Here is a 6,110-nt window from a genome sequence, read left to right on the forward strand (position 1 = left end):
GTGACAGTGTCACAAGTTTCCCGCTGCAAAGCTGAGATAGACGTGCTTAAAACACAACTTTGCCATGCAGAAAGGAAATATGGTGAGAGGCGTGGACAGAATGTGGAGACACACTGGGTTTCAGACCCAAACCTCCTCACGTCACACACACCTCCATCCATACCTAATGTGGTAGGAAAAGACCTGAACAGGTTTTCACTACCAACCATGCAACAGTGTGCATGGAAACTTCCTCTTTCAATAGATGTTCTGCTGAAACTCTCAAAATATGTACAACGTTTTGTACCGGGACCAATGGGTTCAACTGGAACAAAAGCGTACCTCAAAGACATTGAGTTCAGATTGAATGGTTATCCTAATGCTACGGTTGAGGATAAAATCAGTCTGATAAGGCTCACTTCGGACAGAGAGGTGTTCACCTTCATCGAGCGTCTACCCGATACAACGAGAAGGGATTACAACCTTCTGTGCGAAGCTTTGATCAGAGAGTACGACCCCTGCACGGGACCTGCTGGTTTCCCAGCCGCTGACAAGGTCACGCAGGGCAAGAATGAACATCCAAAGATTTATTACAAAAGAATCTTCCAAGCTTATTTTGGTTACAGAAATGAAACCGGAATGGAGGAAGAAGAAGGTTTTAAATTTGTTTTCAGCAAAAATCTCCACACTGACATACACATGTCAGTACAAATGATGGCAAATTTCAGAGAAAAATCCATCAATGAGATTAAACAGTGTGCTGTGAATGTGTTTGAGGCATGTTCTCATGCTAAGACGCCCATAGAGGTGTTTCCTGGTATAAAGGTTAAACCCCACTCCCTAGAAATGGAAGGACGGCGTGCATTGACCCCTCCTCCTAAAACAGGCGAGAAAAAGCAGTATTTTCAAACTAACAAACCGCGTAATGAAGGTGCACGCTGGGACAAAAAAGCTCCTCTTTCAGAGGATGAACGTGATTATCGTACATGGGGTGTGCGTAGGACGCAAAGATATGGGATCCAAGAGGACCCATATTATCAGGGGAAGTCCGAAAAGGAACCCCCAAAAGACGTACCTAACCCTCCCCCACCTCACGCAGGTTTTTAGAAACTGTGAAAAACGCTGAAATGGGAATCCAACCTGGAGCACTGTGTAGTGATGTGATCGCTACTAAATCTGAAGGCGCAAATGACAACATTACAGATGTCGGTGAAACACACCAAGACATTATTGTTGTGGCCTCCAACAACCCCTCATCGGACGAAGGGGGGGTAAACTCGCACACAAACGATGATGAGTCATCACAAGCTGAACACTCAGAACCTGATTTTCATGATTTTGAACTAGGCATTCCAGTTCTGGGAGGACTCCCAGATAATCTGGTACCGAGTCAAGAAACTGGGCCAGTATGGTTCACAAAACCAACACAGGCCATAGCTCTTTTCTCCCCGTACGGGCCACCAGATGTAGATGAACATATGCATGATATATTCATAAATTAAACGGATTCTTTAATTTTTCTGGACTGTATAATGTACGTGCATTGAATTTAATAAAAATGTGGATGGAAACGTGTTTATCTTTGACTCACCAACGACAGTGGGTCATTTATTAACAGAATCAAAGTTTAACACATCACACATTTACCCTGATGCATGCTCAATAATCCAGGTAGAAAAATCTAAAAAAGTTAAATCTGGTCCTCTGGACATTCTTACATCGGGGAAACAAAACAGCCACTGGCCAAAAGGATGGCCCAGCACAGAAGATCAACATCATCAGGCCAGGACTCTGCGGTCTACACTCATCTCCAGGCCAGCGGTCACTCTTTCAGGGATGAAGATGTGCACATCCTGGATAGAGAGGAACGATGGTTTGAGAGAGGAGTAAAGGAGGCCATCTTTGTGAAAAGAAACCGTCCATCATTAAACAGGGGTGGAGGCCTACGTGTTCAATTGTCCCCCTCTTACAATGCTGTGATTGCTAGTATCACTCAGCCCTCTGTGAATAGTACACAGCCATCAGTGTGCTAATGATCCATTGTTAGGCTGATGGTCCTTCTTGAGCATGTGATCAGTTGGTTTTGGTTGTCAGCAGCAAAACTGGTTGATCCACTCTGAGAAGGTGCTATTTAAGAGACTGAGCTGAAAACAGCACCTCAGACTGAAGAAGTCTCTCGGACGAGAGACGAAACGTTTCTACATTTTTTGTTGTTTTGCTTTGTTTTGGGTTTTTTTGAATGTCCAGAGGACCAGATTTAACTTTTTTAGATCACACATTTACATTAATTGGCAAAAATTGAAAATAACAACAGCTTATTTATCAGTTTTACAAGGAGGGAACAATACGGCGATTGTTTCCCTGCTTCACAACAGACATTTCTAAAAATATCTGGAATGATTTCTAGCAGATAGAATAATTTTAAAGATGGAAAGATGAAGTTTAGAGGGAGGGAGATGATGTGTGTGTGAGTGAAAAGTGTTGAACAGAACGGCACCCTCCATTCGACCCAGCTTTCCTCGGTACGCTCGGTAGTGAACTCGACTCATTATCTCTCTGACGATGATTCAGTGGAAGCGGAGCTCCAGTTAAGCTACCGGTCCAGCGTCTCCGTAGGATGGCAGAGAACCGTCCGGAGTGGTGGCGGGACTTCATCAACAACAGTTCACCTCACGAGTGGACTTCACATGAGTGGAGTCCTTCAGAAGTTCCACTCAGAGGTGGAAGATGTCATAATCCCCATAAGACTCGGAAGAGCTCTGGATCATGCTGGACTTCTGTTCTCCCAAACGACTGGAGCTGCAAACTCTCCACCCGACTCCAACTGGGTTGAACTAGGAAGTACCGACATTTAAAGAGCTCTATTTCCGGTTTATTTGGGAGTTTCTGATTGGTCGATGGACCAGACAGGGGTGTGTTTTTATGACGTAAGAGGTCACTAGGAGTTAGAAAAACAGCAAGAATGTTATGGAACAGATTGAAAATGTTTTTCAGACAGACGAGAGGAATATTTAGACGAATTGGGGGAAAACAGGTGCCAGCCTCTATATTTACGTCTGAGAGGATTCTAAAAACATGACAGTTCGTTCTAACAACTTGTTTTGCGTTTGACTCCAACCTTGGACCAACTTACACTTGCTCATTCAAAGACAGAAAATCAGAAAATGCATAATTACTCTGTAACAGACCTTAACATGATTTATACTTTGCATGAGGATTAAAATCATTATTACTGTTTCACAGTTAATTAAAAATGATTAGTTCACTGCAACATCTAAAAATGGTTTGAACTAAAAACACTTTGATTATCAAACATTTGTAAAATAGTAATGATAATAGAAAAGAGAGTGTTCTTTCACTTGATTAATTCAAGAAAGAAAGTCTCAGGATGGGTCAACCTGTATTTCTGGATTCAAATCAATGAAATGACAGCTTCTGTCCCATAAGGTCCTTAAGGTCAGGATTTGACCTCAGGCTTAGTTCACTACACTTACACACCAGGTGCATATAGTTTAAGGCCTTATGTAAAATCCCCTTCATAAGCCCACCTTAAACCACATAATTGCATGTCACATTGAATCAGAACGGCATCGACTGGACATCCACCCAGCGACGACCTTCGCTGGAGGAGACCTGTAATCCTGACGTTGGTCTCCACTCTTCATCCAGTGGCCGCATCTTCAGTTCAATCCAAGGGAACCCCTCTGTATGCTGATCAATCAACACTTCCAATCGTTGTGGATTTACCGTTGTGGATTATATGACTTTTTCCAATGGATTACAGACTCTGTTTCCAAGGGGTTAAAGCATTGCTACAATGGAATTACCAACAACATTATGGAATTACCATCAACACAATGGAATTATCAAGAACATTGTGGAATTACATCCTTTGACTTTTGTTTTCCTTGCTGGATTACATCAAGCTCAAGGACATTCGAAGGCGTAAGTTCATGTTGGAATTCATCCCCATGGACAGGCGATGATTTCCAAAGGGGGGACTGTAGTGAACTAGGCCTCAGGTCAAAATCTGGCCTTGAGGGCCTGCCTGGAACAAGAACTGTATTTCATTGATTTGAGTCCAGAAACACAAGATTAAGTTCATCCAGAGACTTTCTAAGTGTCCTGCACTGATCAATTGAAAGAACACTCTCTTTTTCTATTATCATTACTATTTTACAAATGTTTTGATAATCAAATTGTGTTTAGTTCAAACCATTTTTAAATGTTGAAGTGAACTACTCATTTAAATCAACGGTGAAACAGTATTAGTGATTTTTATCCTCTTTCAAAGTAGAAATCAGGTTAATGATGCATTGTCTGATTTTCTGTCTTCAATGAGCAAAGTGTAAGTTGGTCAAAGGTAAAGTTTCAGTCAACTGCAAGTTTACTGAAAAGAAATGTCATGTTTAACTTTTACAGAAAGATACTAAAGAATTGACTCCACGAAGTCTGGAATTTTCATAGCAATCTTCTGTCTGTTCTTAAACAATCTTAATCTTTTTCCTTGACTTTTAATAACCTCTTACATCACAAAAACACACCTCTGTCTGGTCATCGACCAATCAGAAAGTTCTCAAATGAACCAGAAGTGACCTTTTTTAAAAGGTGCAACACTTCCTAGTTCACAGTAGTTCTGAAACTCAGAATGCTGTGAGTTGGTTCCGAGAGCAGCAGAGTCCAGAATGCTCAGGGTCAATGAGTCATTTTAAAGCTAAAATGTGCGTCTGTTGTGTGTGACAAAGTTGATGAGCTGTGAAACGTGGATTCTGTTTAAACTGTGACCCAGACGTTGGTTCTGGTCCGGCTCGGTTCTGATAAGTCCGAACGAGTGTTTTAAATGGATGGAGAGACGTTTTAAGGACTGAGCGAAGTCTCAGTGGAGCTTTGAGAGCTTATTGGTTACATTTTTAACAGAAAATAGTACATTTTGACAGTTTAAAAGACGAAAAGTTGAACGGAATGTTCATGCTAAATGCTACACGCTAGCTGGAAAAACGATCCGTGATTGGTTGAAAACGGCTGAGTTGGGTCGCCCTGATTCGCTAAGAAATGAGTGACGTGTCTGCGTCACTTCCTCTGAGTCAGCGATATAAAACCCACCCCCGCTGTTTGTCTCTGTGATTGGTTGAGAACGGCCGTGTGGAACACTCTGATATGCTGAGAAATGAGTGGCGTGTCTGCGTCACTTCCTCTGATGTCAGGTTGTAAAGCTCGGTTGCACCGAAGCCTTTTCTGTGCTTAAAATCACTAAATGTGCCGTGCCACATGTCCCCAAAACTCATGTTCATGCAAAAAAGTCGTGCTTGTTGAAACAACGCCACATTTAAGCTTTGAATCCGTTCAGAAATGTTGATTTAACCGAGTTTAGCCGATGCTAATTTTAAGCTAAGCGGCTAACGACAGGATGTCAACAGAACGTCCACAGGAAGTTGTCATAGGCTCCTGCTGGTATAAAGCTAACACTGCCCCCTCCTGTAGAAACTTGAAATCACAGTTTCACTTTGTTTTTAGGTTATTTTTGTGAAATTAGACGTGCTTATTTCTGTCAGACGCATTTTTGAGTTAATAAACGTTCCTCAAGCTGAATTATTACTGTTATCTTGCATTTAAAAAGTGATGAAGGTATTTATGCCAGAAGGGCATTTACCAAAACATTTTTCATTCACTGATAATTCCTCTGATGGAGGTGCAAAATGAAAAATTAGAAACTTTTTAAAAGATACAGTCCAGATATTCACAGATTTGATAAAGTTTACTCATTTGTTGAAAAGATAATACACGTTTAATTGCTAGATCACTAAATAAGAGTAAATATATCAGAAAAAGGAAACTTTTATGATTTGTTTTTACCACCTAAAACACTACATCTTCCTATTTAATTTTTAAATAGAAGATAATGGCAGGAGAGGAGGAGTATAACAGCTTTCCTGAAGGGGAGACTGATTATTCCTCATCATTTTTTCTTTTCTCTTTTCACCCAACCTGGGTTAATGAGTAACTGTTAAAATAGCGAATTTCTGAAAAAAAAAAGGCTTATGAAAGCGTTTTAAAACTAGAGTTGCTTTAAACTTTTAGAAAAAGTGCAGGTTTATTTCATGTTAAGTGCTTTAGAGTAAATATCACTAAGA

General features: G+C 40.9%; 1 protein-coding gene across 1 annotated transcript in view; it reads left to right on the forward strand.

Annotated features, from left to right (window-relative positions):
- Positions 1 to 6,110, forward strand: part of LOC119412169 (contactin-4) — a 178,078-nt gene that overhangs the window by 50,301 nt on the left and 121,667 nt on the right. The window lies entirely within an intron of this gene.

Source organism: Nematolebias whitei, chromosome 7 (assembly GCF_014905685.2).
Source record: "Nematolebias whitei isolate Nwh7 chromosome 7, NemWhi1, whole genome shotgun sequence".
Lineage (NCBI taxonomy): Eukaryota > Metazoa > Chordata > Actinopteri > Cyprinodontiformes > Rivulidae > Nematolebias > Nematolebias whitei.